This window comes from Lampetra fluviatilis, chromosome 8 (assembly GCF_964198595.1).
Source record: "Lampetra fluviatilis chromosome 8, kcLamFluv1.1, whole genome shotgun sequence".
Taxonomy (NCBI): domain Eukaryota; kingdom Metazoa; phylum Chordata; class Hyperoartia; order Petromyzontiformes; family Petromyzontidae; genus Lampetra; species Lampetra fluviatilis.
Window position 1 is genome coordinate 13,818,210 of NC_136282.1, and position 20,967 is coordinate 13,839,176.

The window sequence follows — 20,967 nt, forward strand, 5'->3', positions numbered from 1 at the left end:
TGTGTGTGCGCGGCCATCGGTGACCGGTTTAGACCGTCCACTCGCGGACGCTTGCCAACCAAACTGAATCACGGGCAGAGGCTGAAGCCTGGATTCATACCCAGGCTCTCAGCATTGCTGAGCTCAATGCCATGACCTCGGAGCTGCCCGGCCACTCTCTCGCAAATGGGAATCTAACGAGCTAGCGTGAGCCAGCCAATATCACAGGGCCCCCCCCCCCCACTCGTCCCCCCCCCCATCCCCCACCCCCAAAGGTTTGTTACCATTCACCAAAACTCTTCTTTCAAACAGCACCAGCTGTGTACACGCGCACACCTTTGTGCACTTGTGATGCAACGTCAGGATTTTTTCACGTGTCACTGTCTAAATCATACGCCGCTGTTTAGAGGGAGAGCTCTCGCTCCTGAACTGATAATTGGCAAGATGTTAAGTCTGAAGTGAATGAACGAGTTTTAGCCCGCGTAGAGATGAAGCGCTGCTGCTGCTGCTGGGTGACGAGGCGCGATAGAGAGGAAGAAGAAAGCAGCAAAAGAGGAAGTCGCAACTTTCGCGTGCTTTGGCTGATACTATCGAGAGCGGAGCAATGTGTAATGATGACAGCCGCGTTGCATCAGTGGCCGCAGTCTTACGTGACCGACGAAAAGCTTACCTGAAGATCTCACACACACGACGAGCTTATCCACAGGGCACCTTACTCTCGTCGGGAGTGATTTAACATGGAGCACATTTTCCAATGTTAAGCCAGTGGCTGGATCGGCTTGCTCTGGAATGCATTTTTTGTGATTTTAGCGTGGCATTGTGGGTATTTCCCATGATGCGGTGCAGCCTACACAGCTTTCACATGACGGTGCAATGTTTGGCATCACTCGCTGAAAAAAAAAAATTCTTTCTTGAAATAAATTTACTTGCCAGAATACCAGCCTTGATTTCCTTACCAAAAGAGATCAAATTAAACAGATATAATGCGAACTCCACGCTGAGTCTCTGAATATTATGAAATGTGTTTTAGTCCATCGGCCTATTGGGCTTTAACAGACCAATATTGTCCTGCAGCATTTGCTTTAGAGATAGCGAGCAAACCTTGAACTGGATTTAGACCTTCGGAAGAGTTTGTATACAACAGAGCTACGGGCCAGGCTTGTTTCCTTCACTGCATTAAATGAGTAAAACTAAATAGTTTAAAAATCAATAGCTTTTTGCATTTACCGCGGCTGGTAAAGTAGCCTGTAAGTGAATATTATGACATGACGCAATTGAATTCAAATTATCCTCTGTCAATATTTTCCTCTCACTGGTGACGCCGGATATGGCAAGAGCGTTTCCCGCATCATTCACCTGACGCAACTAACGCTTCAGAGCCAATTTACGAGCATTAACGCGGCTATTTTTACTGATGCGAGACGCGTGTTTGCTCCCCGTTGAAATCGTTTCACCCATCTCGGCGACGCAGTGCTCATATCGGATGGACTTGAAACGGAACACCGGTAGCGGGCCAGATGTAGGGCGAGCATTAGGGGACGACCGGCAGCCCCTTCCAAAATTTCCATCGTCCCGCGAGTCCGCTCACTCGCTCGTGCGCTCATCAGGGCATCGCACAGTCACCGACATTCCGTCTCGACTACCATCCCGACTAGAAAAGATAAACGTCTATAAAAGAATTTCCCCCATTTGGTATTCATTCGCTCCATTCTTAAAAGAGCAAAGCGATCACACAAAGGCGCGACACGATGCAACATACAAGAATAGTTTGCCAGTAGCTTGCGAGGAGCCATTTTACACTTTGCGGTTTGACCCAATTAAGAAGTTTACGTGTAATATTTCAAACTTGGCATATTTGAACTGCGTCACCCAGCGCGGGTAGCCCGATCTTTCCGAATGTTACGAGATCTTAAAACGTCCACTGCAAACCAGGTGGTGCATATTGACCGGCAGTACTGATTGGGGCAACCGCCGGACTTGAACCACGAGCGGCAACCGCTCGGCAATGTCACGCCCCACAATGGGACTTCAGGCTGAGAAGAAGAAGAAGAATCGAGACCTGCCCACCATGTGCACAAGCAAAAGCATTTTTTTGAAAGTGGAATCAGACTCTGGAATTCGCCCCCGTTTCACCCAGAAGCCCATTGTGGCAATTATTGTTGGGAAATGACAGCAGTGTTTATGTCAATTTCTGATCCCGAAATCTGCTGCTTAATGTTAAAGAGCCCTGCAAAACGTTTGTTAAATATACCTTTCTCGCAGTGTGCAGGCCACGCCTCCGATGAGCACGATTGGCTACGCACGGTGAGAAAGAAGTTCAACATACGTAAATACGTGAGACCCAGCAAGGGGGCAGTTGCACAGAACGGCAAAGGGGTCTTTGTGTCGGTTATGGGAGCACGAAGGGCTCCACCCAAGGATGGGGACGTCCGAGGAAGATGTGGTAGCCATCTCCTGTGCAGATCTCGTGGTGTGGGGCCTCACGGTGTTGCAAGGGGAAACGTCGGGCCAAGTTTGAGGCAGGGTGGCTCAGGCGTGGGTGAGAAGCGGTGTGTCCTTGAAAACAATGACTGTGAATCCTTCTCCGAAGCAAAACTAAATCATAATTCTCAAACCTGTCACGCCGAACATTACTGTGCGCGAGTTTTTTTTACATTTGTGGTTGCGCTGCTGCCGTGCTGCGGCTTCTCTCCAGTGCGTTTTCAGGTCGGAGCGCGTGCCGTTCGGCACGGCGTCCGACGTCTTGCCCCCGCGTTCCCCTTCCAGCGGCGAGAAGGAGCCTCCAGCACGCGGAAGAAATCGTCGGACACGGCGCTGAAACATCGCACGGCACGGCGCGACAAGCACACCACGAGCCGGGCCGAGTACGACACCTCCATCAAACTCGGCGAATAAATCGCCGGGGACATTTGTTCCGAGGGAAAATATTTAGCATCGCTGCCGCAACGAACTCACGTGGAGACGTGTTAAATGAGAGGTGAACACATCAACGCGCCAAACCCGTGGCCGTTCGGGTAGCCATGAAAGCGGCGCTGCATTCGCGATGCGCATTTCCCATCCAATTTAACAGCAGATGCCATGGAGGATATGGGGACAGTTAAGCTGGTTTACCAAGCACTTCACGTGACCGCCAACAAATGCCCCTAATCCAAGTTTAATTTGCATGAACTGTGTTTCATACAAAACGTCCACACACAATGATCCGATTAGTCCTCGCTTATATTATTCAGTAGTTCACGTAGTAATCCCCGGCCTGGCATTCCGAGCATTTATGCAGTTTGTGAAAAGGGCTTTTGTAATCATTCATTCCACATTGTTGCAACAACAAAAAAGAAGTATACATGGACTGCTAAATGATGGGCATTCGAACCCGAGTCGCCTGCTAAACATTTTACAAGCTCAAAAAAAAACCCACACAATAACTGATCAATAAACCTGACATAGCGGTGTGCGCGGTAACAATACTCAACTTCCTGGCATGCCAGCAGAAACAGGAGTCTCTCTCCCCTCGAATTGAAGGGATTTAACTCGTTCAGGGGACAGACATCACTTCTTCTTGTCATATGGCTGATGTAGACGCGGATCAACAACTACAATGTCACAGTCACGTGGTCAAGCCAGACAATTACGTTAGAAGTAGCAGAGTATATCGCTGTGACATCTCCTTCGTATTTGTGGATTGGGCATTGCATCGTTGATACGTTTTAAGGTCTGTTCTAGATGGTCACAGTTGCACACTGGAGCGTTTTTAATTTTCCACAGACAGCATTGACAAGTCTAATCAGAGGCCACAAGTTTACAGCAATAAGCAACCAGGGGTGAGCAGAGGCAAGGCCAGTGATTAGGAACTCTAAGAATCTGTAATATTAAAAAAAACGTTTCCACTTGCACATCTGAGCCGAATCAGGGCCAGGAGCCTGGTTGTCCACTGGGCTGTTCAGTGGACGACCGTGCCGATCCAGAACAAAACCGCGACACGCTGGCCAGGTGGCTTCAAGGCCCAGCGTCACGGCATAATCTGCACGCCGGGTCTCAAGTTGTTCATTTGTGTGTGATGTCAGCGGCACAGCCCCGGCTTTTGTAGTGGAAAACAAAACCGGTGCCTCCTGAGTTGCACCAGGCCGGTTGGACACGGTCCTGGCGCAGCTCGGTTGTATAGTGGAATACAGAGGTATAATTCGGTTTGTTTTTGTGTTAATGTAGGTTTGTTCAGAGAACTCCTCCTCGACCGCTCCACCAATGCCATCGAACACGGCATGATTTGAAAGCTGGCGATATCTACTTTGAGATTCTAAAAATCAAAATTGCCTTCGACTCAACAGATTGGCTGATCGGCCCTGTTGCTGCTCATCTGCTTTACCACTCAAAATAGTCCCTGCACATAACACTCACCCTGTTGCAAAACCACACAACGGAAAGGCACGTGCCTAACCAGCAGAAACAGGGATCTCTCTCTCTCTCCCCTCGAATGAAAGGGGGTTTAACTCGTCCAGGGGACAGACGGACGGCACTTCTTATTGTCGTACGGCTGGCGTCCATGCACATCGACAACTAAGGAACGTGCCCATCCGTTGTGTGGATGCTGTGGGGCGTAGGGGGAGTTCAAAGGGGTGGCCAGATAGCTACGAGCCCTCAAAGCAATCTATTAATTAATTACCACTAAATCTCAAAGGGTTTCGCCATAGTTAAACAGAACATGCAAATTCGTTACTAGTACAGCACACCGGTGTGTTGGAGAGCAAAGCCACAACATTTACAATCTGATTACGACGTTTCGCCAGTAATTACAACAAGCCTTACTAATTGTCTGTGTCGGGTGGTGGTGGGTTTAACGACACATTTACATATTGACGCGATCTAACCCAAAAACAACCTGTGTCATGGATGAAATTGGTCGCGAAAGCCTGCCACGTGTTGAACTAAAGAAACCACGTTAAAGCCGGTCGAGTAACGGCAACACCGCACTGCCACCAAGCCCACGGCCCCACGGGACCAGCGCATTACAAATGTTCGTTGCGAGAAATGTGCCAAACTTGCGTCAATTCTGGCATGAAAAAACCCCTTCATTGAAGATCGCGTGAGAGCCCCCCCCCCCCCCACCCCTTTCACGTTCACCGACATTCAAACGGAGGCTTGTGACCGTGCAGAATTTCACCACCCAACTTCGAAACCCCCAACATTGGGATGAAACAGCAGCCTCCGGCGGTACGGCGACCGCATTGGCCTAAGAAAAGTAAAACAAAACTTTAGCGAATATCGAACGCTCGCCACTATTTTACGTCTTTCTTTACTGCGGTCCGAGTGGTACGAAGAGGATGTATGTTGAACTTCTTTCGCACGGTACGTAGCCAACCGCGCCAATGGGAGGTGCGGGAGTTTACAAACCGTGTGTTGACTTGGTGAAGATATCCCGATGGGGACCGGAATCGTCAAATGGATTACATTTGTGCCTGGGGCAATGAACGGTGGGACGAGTGATGGACTGCAATCCACCGCAGTCACAATTAGGCGATTCCCTTAATTAATGATTTACTTTGTTTTAAATACCCTCTATCGGTGTACAATTTTTATACCCACTTTCCAAACAAGAGACTGAGTGTTATGCAACACGTTACATAAAGTTCAAATTAAGTTAAATAATGTATTACAAAGATATAGCGGTGCACATCGGACCAGACAATAACGATGCCAAAAACAATATTAAAGGTGCCAAATAATGATCGTGTAACGCAACTTTCATTACCTGGAACAAATACATTAAACACGTTGTCTCTCCAAGGCGCGCACCTTTTAACGCGCACACATTTACACGAGATGTCCATGAATCGTTTATGAAACCGTAATTTCCACTCGGGGTCCAACCAAATAAAAAAGAAATGTAATATAACGAGAATGATCACAGTTGCCATGGCAACAATGCATCCACATCAGCCCCGGGTGGTGAAGAGTGACGTCAAAAGTAGGAGAAGGGAGGGGAGGGAGAAAAAAAACCTGCAACATTTTCACTCGAATGCGATTCGAGGAGGGCATCGGTGATTCTCCATCAAGCGCTCCCAGCACCGCATACTGACACCACGCCCGGAGCAAGGATCGCCATCAAAAGACGGGGAGCTGTCAGAAGCTGCCCTCGCTTTTGCCAACCGCACAGCAAAGAGTCCTGCGAGATCTTTTTGATTCTTTCGGTAAAGTCACGTAGAAGGGAAACAATAAAATAATAAAAATAAAACATTGTAAAATAATCTAATAAAATAATAAAAATAAAACATAATGAAATAATATAATAATATATTTGATTATGTTTTACTTTTATTATTTTATTATTTCCCTTCTACGTGGCTTCACCGAAAGAACCAAGAAGATGAATCCTTGCAGTAACGAAAGCTTTAAATCGAAATTTATTCCTGCGAGATTTGAGTGGACTCCAGCCGACGTGGCCGCGTCAAGCATCCCGCGTCTCGCCAACTCCAAAGTCAGAATTTAGAACGTGGCGCTGCCATTCAGGGTTTTGCGCAATTATCGCAGGTATGCATTACCACGATAAAAAGAACGGAATCACACTTCCTGCTGGCTCCTTGGAAGCGGAATATTTTGCATGTCAGGAGGCAGTGGTGTTGTGCTGAAACACGCCGCATATTTTGCCGCAAGTGCACGCTCGTGTTTGGCGTAGGAAGTCCTTTCTAGTGTCCCGTTTCCGCCAAGCTCTTCAAAATCTCACTCAATTCAAGAAATGTATTAACTCGCGAAAACTATTACTACACCTTCAACAGCGCAGTTTGTTGCTAGCCACTCAGCACTTTTGAGCCTTCGGACCTGTGCTCTGGAATCCTGATTAATGAAATGTAATAAAAAAATATATTTTTACTAATTTCAATAATTTTGTGAAAGGTATAATTCATTAATTGATATACAAAAAAGTATTTTAGGTGAACAGTAACATATAAGTGTATCCAATGTGGCCAGCATAGTACTGCAAGCACCACTGTTATACTGTTAATAATTATTATTAATGTATCCAGGAAGCCGCACTGAATTGGTTTCTGTTTTAAGATGTTTTCAGCCAATTCATGTATACAAGTGAGAGGAAACCGGAGCACCCGGGTAAAACCCACGAGGCCAAGGGAGCAACGCTCGATCCCCGTCCACTTGCCCTTGCGGCACCTCGACACCCACAGGAAGGGAGTTGCACAACATCCGTGTTCGATCCACCAACCCTCGCTGCCTCCACAGCGCTGGGTTTCATCCTTAATATACGTGAATACTGGTAGGAACCTCCTGGTTACCCCAGCCCACAGGGGATTATTGTGTCCGTCCGTCGTGCAGGGAGGGGCTGGGTGGGGAAGGGTGGGGAGGGGAGGGTGGGGAGGGGCTGGGTGGGGAGGGTGGGGCTGGGTGGGGGGTGGGAGGGGTGGGGCTGGGTGGGGAGGGGCTGGTCTCCCCGTGGTGCCCTTAGAAAACTCAACGTTTAACCTACTCACGCCGGCTTGTGCCCGCCCTCACAGTCGGGCATATTTGCGGAATACACCACGCCGCCGTTGACCCTGGCCATTGACCGAGCAACCCAACGATCCTACCAGCTCCCTCCGCAGGAATGTGTTGATCAACGGTGTGACCGGTGTAAATCACGACACAAGTAGCAACAACCGGTGTAATGTGACACCCCTTAAACGGTGGTTGTATTTCCCCGGAGCAAAAAAAAAACAATTAGGCGGTGGACGTGGCCTAGCGGTAGCTCGCCCACAAGTTGTCGCACAAGTTCACGGTTCTAAATCTGGCGGCCACCCTGATTATTCCTGCGGGTGTAATAACCATAACGTATGGATGTACACTGAACTTCTTTCGCACCCTACGTAGCCAACCACGCCAATCGAAGGTGTTGTAACACTATGCTCCATCTGCTTTCACTCACAGTGGACGTTAAAGGTCTTCAGTATAAACTATCAACTAAGCTAGTTTAATGTTACCAGGTAAGACCCACTGAGCTATATAACTCTATTTCAGAAGCGACCTGGCCACAAATTATAGCTCAATTAAGTGGCTTATCGTGTGGAGATTTATCGCAGCGAAATATTCTAAACGCACATTTTTGAATGTGGAGGGAAAACAACGGAGGACCCGGAGAAAATTCACGTGACCACGGGGAGAACGAACACGCAAACTCCAAATATACAGCAGCAGGCGTCAGGATTGGGATCGAACCCACGACCTCCTGTATACCATGCGAGGTAGTTAACATCTCAGCACCGTGGCACCCATTCATTCGCAAAGAGCGAGGCATTGATTGTCCATATTTGCCACTTTAAAAAAATTACACCGCAAATTACTCAACTGGGATTACACACAGGAGCCATTGTCGTCACCTACTGGCAGACCAATGCTCCAGGCCACTTTTGCAAATGACACTCATCCTGGTTCTTTGATTTCTCAACCGGTTAAACAAGATGAACTTCATTCTAGACTGACCTCCAAGTGGTGGTCCCCAATTTGGGCCATGAGCGGACAAAGTCAAGCACAAGGCAGACCAAGACAAACACAGCAGTTGCCAAAATAAAGCAAATGGGTCCTGTATCAAGTAGAACAGCCGAACAGTTCCTTGATTTATCAACGGTCACAGGGAAATAATTTTACATTTTGACCTCCTGGAGTTGCGTGTGACAGAGGCCTTTGCAAATATCGATTCTGACATTTGAAACTGTGAAGTTACCAAATTTACGGACTTGCCATGTAAAATGTAATTGTATTAAAGTTACATACATTACACAAGTTACCAAAATGCTAAAGTAACGTAAAAATGTTTTTTTTTTAAACGAAAGGTCTCGTCTTCAACATATAATGCGGATAAAATAATCATCAAGAGAATACGGTAGAGTAATGTGTAAGGAAGAAAATAAAACTGCCTTCATTTTATCTCCGTACAATGGGCGAGCAATTTTACACTCCACAGTGGAACACAGGTCCAATTTACCAGAGCACGGGGATTCGCTGAAAAGCTTAAAATAATTGGATAGTGGTGGTCTTGCATGTCGGACTGCTGGGCTGTATGGCCTCCCCCCACCACCACACCACCAGCCTTACACCTTCTCAGCACGGATCTTATCTCATAATCCAATAAGGCGGAGGATTTTGATGGGGGTGGGGGAGAGGACAGGAGGGGGAGTGGAATTTTAGTTCTGCAAAAAATAAAAATTCGCTAAAATAAATACAGCATAGGTCTAAAAATACCAAGAATACAAATAAACGAAACAAAGGCTGCACCGAGGATTACGTTAACATTGTATTTGCCGTTTTGACGAAACTAAAATCGACAACGTTACGAAACGCGTCTCATTTGAGCAAAAGACGGCTCTTGGATTTGAGTGCCTGAACGATGTCTGCGAACTCCCCCACTTCGCGGTGGCATGCAAGATCTAGAGCGAGAGAGAGGGAGATTACGGCGTTGGCTTGTGAAGAGACAGGCCCTCGTCTGGCGGTTTATTGACCATGGATGATGATGATGATGACGATCGTGATTAGTTGAAACAGCGAACATTTCTCAAAAAATTACTTCTCCCCGATGCCAAATGTGCGCTTGTACTGAGCGACAACAACACAAATACGAAAAGACGAATCTCTTTTATAGCTTTGTTTGCCCGTCCAAGGACGGGTGGAGATTGCACTAAATCTGAAATATTCAAGAGAAAATTTGTTCATGATTATCAATGAGAGGGGGGGGGGGGGGGTTGCCCCATGTGGAGTGACGTCACCCGCTAATGGTTATTGGGGAGGGGTGCGGCATTTGGAGTGACGTCACCCGCTAATGGTTATTGGGGAGGGGTGCGGCATGTTGAGTGACGTCACCCGCTAATGATTATTGTGGAGGGGTGCGGCATGTGGAGTGACGTCACCCGCTCATGATTATTAATGAGGGGAGGGGTGCGGCATGTGGAGTGACGTCACCCCCTCATGGTTATTGTGGAGGGGTGCGGCATGTGGAGTGACGTCACCAGCTCATGATTATTAACGAGGGGAGGGGTGCGGCATGTGGAGTGCACGACCTTCTTGTGCGTTCGTGTAAAAATCCACCCACTCATGAATATTAATGAGGGGGCGGGCCTCATGTGGAGTGACGTCACGCGGGGGGGGGGGGCCTCATGTGGAGTGACGTCACGTGCGGGACTGACAGACATTTCTGGGTGATTATAGTAGGTAATGAAGAAAAAGGTACAAATTCAGAAAGTTTATTTATCATTAAAAACTTTAGAACATCTCAGGTGAAAACCATATTAGATCCACACAAAAAATAAGATGAATATTAATTTGGAAGATAAAAATGAGTCCTTTGAATATCCACTGCTGGATGAAGGCCTCCCCCATACAGTATCGGTCATGAGGGCTTTAGTTTTTACTTCACATTACCACACTGGTCAGTGACGATTTGTGAAGGTGGGAGTGGTGGGCGTGAGTGGGGGGCGGTGGGGAAGCATGGGGGGGGACCAGTTGAGATATTTCGCCACAGAAAGTTACCCGTGGGCCAGGAACCCATCGAAGGTCACCAGATTCATAGCACGGTGCTCTAACCACTGCGCCACCGCTCCCCACCTCCCATTAATTGGAACAGCAAAAGCCAGAAAAATGCGGCCGACCCCAATTTCGCGAGTCAAAAAGTGGTCAAACACGAGGAGGTGAAGAACTATCCACGTGGGCACGTGAGGCGAGGGATGCAGAGGCAAGAACGCGTTGGTGGTGGCAAATGGGTGCTAAATAATCGCTTCATTCACCCTTTTCCTGCTTCCTTTTCTGAGAAGGCGTGTGAACTGCATCGGGTGGAACGTTTGAAAAGCTGCAGATCGCATCAGTTTCCACACCCACTCTTTTTCAAAAAAGAAAGATTGCCTTGGCCGCACGTCTAGAAATCCACGCGTGTTGTTGTTGTTGTATATAGTGGCCAGCGCGCGTAAGCGATCCGCTGTTGGTGTGATGTGACATTCAACAAACAATTTGTGTTGAGAATTGTTTTTTATATGAGAATACTCGGCCACGCTTTGTCACTTGTACAGTGTACGGACGCACGCACTGCCCGCGTGCGCACGCACGCACGCACGCCCACACACAAAATACCAACTTTGAAAAAATGTAAACGTAAAACGCATTACTTCCACACTTGTTTTATTTGCTCGTCGGCTTTCCTCTGCTCGAAGACGTTTTTTGTGTTGCTTTAAAAGAGACGGAAAAACTCCGAATCAATGAACTCGCAACAAACGCATGCAAACAAACACAATTCAATTAAACACAGGTACGAATTGTCAAGGGGAAAAAAACGATTTCATTTAATTGATACAGCCCAGCCACCAACGTATTTGCTCGCCCTGACTTGGGAAGTGCTTGTTTTTGAAGCTACACAAAATACCACGACACATTCTGGGTTTTTACCCCACATGTTCCTTCCGGCATCGCAATAGAGTACCCACGAAACACATCACTCGTCAGATCCCGTCAGGTCTTGGATGCTGAGCATGGCTTGAGCCTGGATCGCGTTTGGATGGGTGCCCACCGACCGTGCCTAAAGCAGGGTCCTTTGCGCAAGAGCGCAGAAGCGTGGTCACCACATCTACGCCTCTATATAAGGAACGAAACAGGTGGACTTCTCCACAAATCTGGCTGTCGCCTGATGAAGCTAGTTGTAATTACTGGCGAAACGTCGTGCTCAGATTGTAAATGTTGTGGCTTGGCTCTCCAACACACCGGTGTGCTGTACTCGTGACGAATTGGCACGTTCTGTTTACGTGACAACCCTTGCTAGTTGGCTGTGTCGGGTGGTGGCGGGTTTTAACGACACATATTTGGATGATATTGATCGCAAAAGCCCACGTGTTAAACTGCTCTCGGCTGCTGCTGCGTGTCCGCTACGTTGTGGGCAGTGCAACGACATCCATTGTTGTACTGTACTGCGTTCCCGCATCGATGCTCCCTGCCGACCTCACCAACGCTGGTCAAGGATGTTCAGTTGACCCACATGGTGTGGGGTAGGCCTTGTGCATATATAAACAAAGACAAAGATCCCCCGTAGAGTCTGTAACAGACTGTGGGGCAAGTGCTGTTAGCGGGCACCTATGAAGGCCGGCACGGCACACGGTTGGCGTGGGTTGCCAACATCACGCCCGGCTGCCTTTGTCTCCCTCGTGGCGATGTTTACACATCGTACCAGGTACTCATTTGAGGCTGAGTCGACCTAGGGGAGGCCCAGGATCGGTTCAGATAATCGTCACTGGTGTTGGCCGTGAGCGGGAACAGAACCCGGGTCGCCGGATTCGTAGTGCAGCGTGCTAACCACGACTATACTACCGCTGTGTGTTTGTATATCTATACATGTACAGCAAACCATTCTATTCTTGTATTTCCAGTATTCCCTCGTTATTCACGGACTTGCTGTCCGCGATTTTGGCGATCCGCCAATCGCACCTGGAACTTTACACAACTGCATTGAGAGAGAGAGAGAACGTGGTGAGATAAAGCGATGGGAGAGAATGCGATGCAAGAAAGTGATGAAGTAAAATTAGACAAAGTGAAGATGTGCAGCATCATCGTAATTTAAGATAAGATAATTGATCAACTTTTATTTAATACTTCAATATTCATTTTTATTCACTTGATGCTTATTATCACAATTTTTTTTGTGTGTTATCATTGTCACGTATATTTAATAGCTTTTCATGTATTTATTTAAGGTACCGTAATTCGTTTAAACAATTTTTATTCACAAGCATCTCCGGAACATATCCCGCGCAATATGTTCAGGAGCTCGGTGTCAAATGTCGCTTCCAGCGGGTGTTCGTGGAGTTTCGCTACTCCTCTGTTGAAGGAGCGCATACCGCAGTGGTTTATTTAACTGGACGGTCCATGCAGCAATCCAAACGAGACCTTCAATCGCCAGGTCAGGAAACGGAGCGGCACAGCGACCGCAATTAGCCTCAGGTTCAATCCTGAATGCAAGTATTTGTCAACTCTGTGTGTATGGAAAATTGGTCATTACGTTCAAACATTGTGTGTGAGTAATAACCTCCGATTGAGATTAATTGCAATATTTGTTGAACGTTTCAGTGAAGTGTTTTAATAATTCACTTCGTCGACTGAACATGCATTAAAAAAATTAACCTTTCGTCAGCGTGTCTCGTAACAAATGTGGCTTCGCTATTCAGATGCAAACCCAGCGCCTAACGATCGTTTAATCGGCAATTGGCGCAACGAACTTGCACTTCATTACGCATCCACATTTGCGTAATTATGATAATACAATCACAAGGCCTCCCTACTGCATGAGGCTCTCCCAATGCCTTGCTGGTCATTTTGGCGTTCAACGGCCGCACTTCACCGTGCTAGTTCAGCGCGGGTTGGTAAAAAGGGTGGAGGGGCCAAGACTCATTCACATCTCACTCGCCACCGATGTTAGCCGTGGCTAGGAATCGAGCTTGGATAGGGCTCGCAGAGAATGCGCTGACCGATGCGCCACCGCTCCCCTCACATGTGCATGTATTTCCAGCGCACGCGTGATCACGCGAGAGTGAGGGTGATTGGTCGATTAAGCTGACTGATCGGGTCATATTCGTCACTGACTTTCTTGTGGTAGAATGCTCACGGCCCAAATCAATTGCCGTCCGAAGGTGGGAAACCCCTGCAAGCCACGCCCAGCGCGACAAGCATGATGACGCTGATGACATCACCAAGCCCGGCCTATCACCTTCCATCCAGCAGCAGCAGCAACAGATACGGGAAAAGAGGCGAGGTGTTTTTGGCCCAAATATGTTCTTGTTTTGCAACTGGACGAGTAATGGAACTGATAACCGGTCAAAGTAATTGATTGCTCGAATGGTAATCGGATTGCAGCCCAGCTCTAACTCGCACACATTGTGTATGTACGTGCCATAGCTGTGCACAGCATCCCTGCTGGAGCAATATCCCTCCACTTACAACTTCAACTGGGGCAATATATTATTCATAAAATCTGACAAAAGGATTTAACTTATTATTCATTGCTAACTGAGCCAAGGCACACTTCAGAACGAATATCGAACGGTTTGCATCTGTTATAGGCATGTGACTATGCAGCGATTCATCAATTATAAAACAATTCCTACGCTCACAATTCATACATAAATAAAATAAAAATTCCCGTACTGTATTTGTTTTGGCACATCGAGTAATACTGAGCAATAGACAAATCCTTAAAGCATTTAAAATTAATATTCTTCAGGCCCCATCACATACAGTGTAGTCTCCAAACAACCCCCATGACCGATTCCAAACTAAAAACGAACCTTTAAACAATTTTTATTCCACCAGGTAAGACCCACCGAGCTATGTAGCTCTTTTTCAGAGGCGATCTGGCTATCACAAATGATAGCTCAACCAAGTGGCTTATCGCGTGTAAATTTACAGCACACACATACTTTAAAACGCGTAACGTTGATTCTAAATGTGGAGGGAAAAACCGGAGGACTCGGAGAAAAACACACGTGATCACAGGGAGAGAGACACGCAAGCTACAAATATACAGCAGGCATCGTGGTCAGGATCGAACCCACGACCTCCTGTATACCAGGCAAGGTAATTAACATCTCGCTTCCATGTGGAGGGGCCTTCATCTATCAGTGGATTAACCAATGGCTTTAAATAATACTAAATAGGTGGATTGATCATGGCTGATTATTCTGAGTCATTTAAATATTTAATTTTATAAATCGTTATCCCATGCTTCAAAATAGGATTACAACAAACGATTATTTGAATGAATGTACATTATTGGATAAAGTGGGGTAAAGTGAGGTGCATGGGTAGCACAGCTGTTAGTGCAGTGTATGGTGTTGCATTAAAAGACCCAGTGTCTTACACAGAAAATCAATATTCTTATACAGCCTTACATAGAGAACCAGAGATTGAAATGCAGACCCCCAAGACTTACATTGGGTGGCTGTGTTGTAGTTGTCAAGAGTTCAACTCTCAGTCACAGCTAAACATCAGTGGCGAATGGTATCTGAACTGGTCCCCAGCTTCCTCCTTCGCCAACGCACACGGACGAGCACGGTGACGTACGGTAAAATCGCCTCCACGCCGTGCGGAGGCCTTCGTTCAGCAGCGAGGCTGAAATGTCATCATCAGTGGCACGGAGGTTAGCACGCTCCGCTATGAAGCCGGCAAGCCGAGTTCAATACCTGGCCACCAGTGGCAACAAGTGGCAACAGTTCTGTTCTCTCTCTCCCCTCGCCACCTTCACTATCCCGCACTGTCCGGTCTGGTGGCATATGGTCACCCCCCCCCCCCCCCCAAAGACAAAGATCCCCCGTCTAGCCTTAATGGACTATAGGGGCAAGTGCCGCTAGCGAGTAGCGCCTAAGAAGGTCGGCACATCGCGCGAGGGGGTGGTTGTGCCAGCACCACGCCCGGCCGCCTTTGTCTCTCCGGTGGTGATGTTTTTTTACACACTACACCAGGTACTCATTTGAGGCTGAGTCGACCCTAGGGGAGGCCCAGGATCGGTTCAAATATTCGCTACTGTTATTGATCGCGAGCGGGAATCGAACTCGGGTCTCCCGGATCGTAGCGCAGTGCGCTAACCATTGCGCCACCGCTCCCCCACGAAGGAGGTGGGGGGCGGATAGCCCCCACCCCCCCACAATCTTCACGACCGACGTAGCATGAGGCCTTCATCGCATTGGCGAATTCAGAATGGCAGAAACGGTTTTGAATGAATCACCCATCAATAATGTTGTTTTTATTATAATGTCGCTCTTGGGACTGTTGATGTGGGTAGAATGATGGTGCATTAAGGAACTGATGGGGCACAGTGCCCAGAACGCGTAAAACCTCCCTCTGCGATCTCCCGCTGCAACCCACGATCCTATGCAAGAACCGATTATATTTTCTGTCTCATTTTACGGTAGCGTTTATTTATCTAGCTTGCTCCTTTTTATCTGAAGGTAACAATTGCATAGTGTCCATTACAATTTGAATCAACATCTTCACCATTGTGCCATGGTCAATCCACTGCTGGATGAAGGCCGCCTCAAGCCACCACCACAGCTCGCACGATCTCGCTACGCAACAGATGCACTACAATTTGAATTCATCGAAGAGAATTGCACGATTTGATCCACGTATCAACCCCCACCCTGCACCACCTGATCCCACCTCGTTCCACCTGACCTCACCTGATCCCACATGACCTCACCTGATCCCACCTAACCCAACTGTCCGCGTCAATGTCATACACAATGTCAGCACCGCCCCCCCCCCCCACGATTTCCCCCCCACCTCCTCCTTCATGGCGCAGGACTTGGGCCCCTCCAGCCTATGAACCCCAGCGCCGCGGCACACTGGACATGTGTGAGAATGAGCTTTGTAGGTCATCGGATTCCTCCAGTGTAAATACATTTCCAGATTAATTTTTTTCTGTTACGCGAGAGCGGTGAAGCTGGCCCCCGTTGACATCACTCGCAGGTCCGAAGAGCGGACGAGACGTGCGTGCGCGTGCACTCTTGCGCCGCCTTGCAAGCGGGCGAACGTTTTCGCTCGGGAAGAATTTCGTGTGCCGGCACGTCGTGTTTTTAAATTCACCCAACGCGGGATTCGACGCATCGCGGCGCGTCGAGGCACGGCGAGACACGCTCCTCCGTGCGGCGCGCAGATTCCAGGCCGGTAGCGTCGATCGACAAAACGGTGAGGAGACAGCCCCGCCGAGCCCTACGGAGGAGTTAAAAATATACAGTACGTATGAAATTTACTGCGAGCGGGCGAGCCACACTTGTCCCATTAAATCTGTACGACGCTCATTTCGGTTTGTTTGCTACGAAAGAACAACTCCGACTGGCGCACGCTTTCCCGCGACGCTCGAGTCAAAGGGCAAAACGAGGTATCTGTAATCAACAAAGAGAGGGTGGAAAGAGCCGAGAGGTTAGCGGCCCGTCGGATAAATGTCACGTGGCAACCGCCGCTCCGGCCGAGTGGAAGCGAGCGGGGGCCTGGTTTAACACACACGGCACGCAACTGGGACCTCACTGTTGCTCACCTCAGCTCCAGCCACGTTTTAAACACACATCTCTCAGTGGGATTACCTCCACGCCAGCTCAATCAAAGAGATCAAATGAACCCGACTGAGCCGCACACAACGACGATTCTAAGAGTGTTTTTTTTTCTCTCCCCCCCCCACCCCCTTCTCAATTATAATTTCGCGTCCCAAGATTTGCCTGGGCTTGTAATAATCCTAAATTCCACAAGTGCTGTGACATTTATTTTTTGAAGCCTCACGGGCAAAGCAGGAGCTCACAACTCGTCTCTGCCGTGATCACCCCCCCTCCCCCGCCAACACACACACACACACTCTGGGCTGAGGAAAAAAGAAATGGCCTTAACAAGATCAGACCGATATCAACAAAACGAACGCCGATAAAATTGCTTTCTTTTCCGTTAAGAGCGGCTTTGTGCAAGGCGCACCACAAAGCCACGCCAGACCAGATGGCTCGAGACGACCGAAAGGGTCCCCTCCATCTCGTGAGAGGGAAAAAATCCGCCGCCTTCAAAAGGGATCAGAGCACCGGCTCCGTGTGTTTTTTGCCGCCGTTTACTTTGCACCACAGAGGAGAGAGGTGTCCCCATCACAGATCTCGTTCTCGGGGAACTGGCAACGGCGAGGCGGCGTGGTCTAAGCGACGCGAACCCTGCGGCGACGAGCGAATCCTCAAAGTCGGCTGCCACCGCTGCCGAGCTTCAGGCACGGTGGCACCGAACGAGCGAGCAGGGGGAGAGAAGAAAAAAAAGTGTCACGACAGGAGAGATGAACGGCGTTGATCATTTGAGCCGCGTAATCAAACAATAGAACACTAATGCATTTCATTAACCGTTGAGTCACATCGACGGAAATAGAATGAGAGTTATCCAACGTTTCCTCTTGGCGTGTCACGAGCCCCCCCCCCCCCCCATTAGGTCAATGCGCAATCCCTTTCCTTTTGTGTATCCGTGTTGCAGTATTTGTCAAGGATGTCTCATCGCCGAGTTTGCTGCTCTGTTAAGGGTAAATGCTACCGGTCATCAGACACCGACACGAATGCGCCAAATGATGCACGCGCCAGGCGCACAGAATGGACGTTTACTGAATATTATCAGTTTTCTTACATTTTTTTCAACAATTGCTACTTCATGTTTTAGATAATGATGCAAAATGCGACTCTATTCGCGAAAAAAAAAATATTCTGGATTTGCAGAGCTTCCAAAATGCAATTGCATCTCAAGATGGTGTACAAAATCACGTAACCATTTTGCAGCCTTCCGTCAATCCACTGCTACGTGAAGACCTCACTACAATACCGTGTCGGTCATGTGGGTTGTTTGACCATACTTCACCACGCTGGTCAGTGCGAGTGAGAGGTTGTTGAAGGCATTGGCCTAGGAGCAGGTTCAGATATCACCAGCCACTGAAGTTAACTGTGGCTGGGAATCAAATTCACATCGCCGGGTTAATAGCGAAGCGGGCGAAGTACTGCGTCACTGCCCCGCCTAAATACATACTAAATATGTACATACTTTACGGGCTTTACTACTCGGCTTCGTCTGGGACTTGGATTCACCACGCCCGGCCGCCTTTGTCCCCCCAGTAGCGATGTTCACACACGACACCAGTTACTCGTTTGAGACTGAGTCGACCTAGGGGAGGCCCAGGACCGGTTCAAATAATCGTCACCGGCGGTGGCCGTGAGCGGGAATCGAACTCGGGTCGCCGGGTTCGTAGCGCAGCGCGCTAAGCACTACACTACAATGCGTAACGCTTCCACATGCGCGGGTCACATGACAGATGTGACGTCATAGCTCACTTGCCGTGCAAAAAAATATATGCATTATTGCGCCCCCCCCCCCCCAAAAAAAATACCAAAGTCTATTTTTATAATTTTTGCATGGTGTACAGTCTAGAAAGTACCCACATGGCAAATTTCAAGTTTGTTGCATGTCGGGAAGTACGCCAAACATTTTGAACAGACACACATAATCACAAATTTCTCTTTTATATATAGTGAGAATCAGAATCTTTATTGAGACCGGAGGAATCCGATGAGCCCATGAAGCAATTTTTCACAGCGGTTATAAAGATATCGCTTTAAGAGACGAGAAAAGTCTCACCCCTGCACTTGAACATCAGTAGGGAGTCTGCAACACGAATGGCCAGCAGAGGAGAAGGAATGACCTCCCGCTGGGTGAAGGTTGACTACGCAGAGTGTAAGATCAAGGACGGCCTTTGGCCACGTTTCCTTTTGTCATGATTGTCGGCCCATTTTCATTTCCACTGCTGGAAGAAAGCCTCACCACGCCATGTCGATCGCGGCCTCCTGTTTGACCACACGTCATTACGCTGGTTGGGGTGGGATGGCGGGAGGGGGATCGTGACGGATTTAGAAAAAAATTATGCTTCGTTAAATATTTTATGAACCAGTCCAGCGCGAGGCGAAAGGGGAGCTCAGATTTCACCCGCCACCACCGTTCAGCCATAGCCGGGAATCTAACTCGTGACGGCATCACCACTGCGTCCACTGCTACATCCCTATCATATGCATATTTCAGTACAGTATAAGCCGGTGTTTGTCATTGACGATATCGTATACATGATGCAACATTTCCGTCGGTCCCTGAAATATTTATTTAAAGTCGAAAATCTCGACTCGGCGCATTACCGAAAAACGCAACAGCCACTGCACGGCTTCAACAGTGAAACAATGATGTGCTTGGTGGCGCAGCGTGGACAGTTATGGGCCCTCTTGGTACCAGGAATTAAACGGGGCCTCCTGTCCCAATTAACCCCCACGCTCTTCGTAGCCTGGTGCCTGGGGCCCCCTCCAGCCCCAGTGGTCTCCGGCTGCGACTCTCGCCGCCTGCACACGCGATAGCTCCGACACACTGATTGTATTACCCCCCGCGGCGGCTTTGCCCGAGCCACAATCCACGTGCGCTGGTCAACACGGGGCAATCACGACGAGGAAGACGGCGGCGTTGATTAAAAAGCGCGTGCCCTCGGGCCTGCGAGCGAACCGCCCAGCGCACACGAGCCAATCTCTACACGGAGTGTATTTTTAAAACAAAATGATCTTAATATATTTTTTTCAATGTTCTGTTACCTTACAAACATTCCCCACAACATCCTCTTCATGCACAAACGCAGAGCAAACTATAAATAGTCAAGCTCTTACGCAAGCGGGGGTGGAAAACAGGGGGCTCGTCGCATTCGGTGAAAGTGGACTGTGACGCAAGTGTGCATGATGGAAGAATTAAATCCTGTGCACACTCGCTTGTAAGCCGCTTGTACATTTTTTACCCGATCCACGGAGGGGCTCGAGCAAGCCCCTTTGGATGTAATTCTGAAATGACGAGCGGCGTCAATTTTTTTTTTTACATTTTTGTTGTTGTGATGCCCAGGGCACGAATCAGTGGCTAAAGGTCCCACTCTGTGAGCAAGCAAACGAGCGAGTCTCAACGAGCGCAAGGGCGAACGTAGTTAGCGCACTGCGCCACGAAGCCGGTGACCCGTGTTCGATTCCAGCTCAAGACCAATAACGGTGGCGAATATTTGAACTCCACCGCCTCCCCTCCCCAAGGTCAACTCAGCCTTAATTGAGTACCTGATGCGATGTGTAAAGATCAACGCTGTGAAATTTCGATTTAAAGCTTTCGTTACTGCAGGGATTCGTATTATTGGTTCGTTGGGTAAAGTCACGTAGAAGGGAAATAATAAAATAATAAAAATACAACAATAAAATTATCACGACGTTTCGATTGCAACACAAGCAATCGTCATCAGGTGTGAAAACCACAACAAGAAAAAGAACGCCACTTTTTTTAAAAATTTCTTGCCGTGGTTTTCACACCTGATGATGATTGCGTGTGTTGCAATCGAAACGTCGTGAGAATTTTATTGTTGTATTTTTATTATTTTATTATTTCCCTTCTACGTGACTTTACCGAAAGAACCAAGAATATCAA

The 20,967-nt window shown here is 48.2% G+C and overlaps 1 protein-coding gene across 3 annotated transcripts in view; it reads right to left on the reverse strand.

Moving 5' to 3' along the window:
- The window catches only part of LOC144933913 (diacylglycerol kinase zeta-like), a 236,031-nt gene that overhangs the window by 178,352 nt on the left and 36,712 nt on the right, over positions 1-20,967 (reverse strand). Inside the window, exon 1 of one of the 3 annotated variants that reach the window (XM_078859215.1) lies at positions 2,634-2,740. The exons of the other annotated variants lie outside the window; for them this stretch is intronic. The gene's annotated coding sequence lies outside the window, so the exon portion shown is untranslated. Of the gene's footprint in view, positions 1-2,633; positions 2,741-20,967 lie in introns of those variants that run through there. 3 annotated transcript variants of the gene reach the window in all.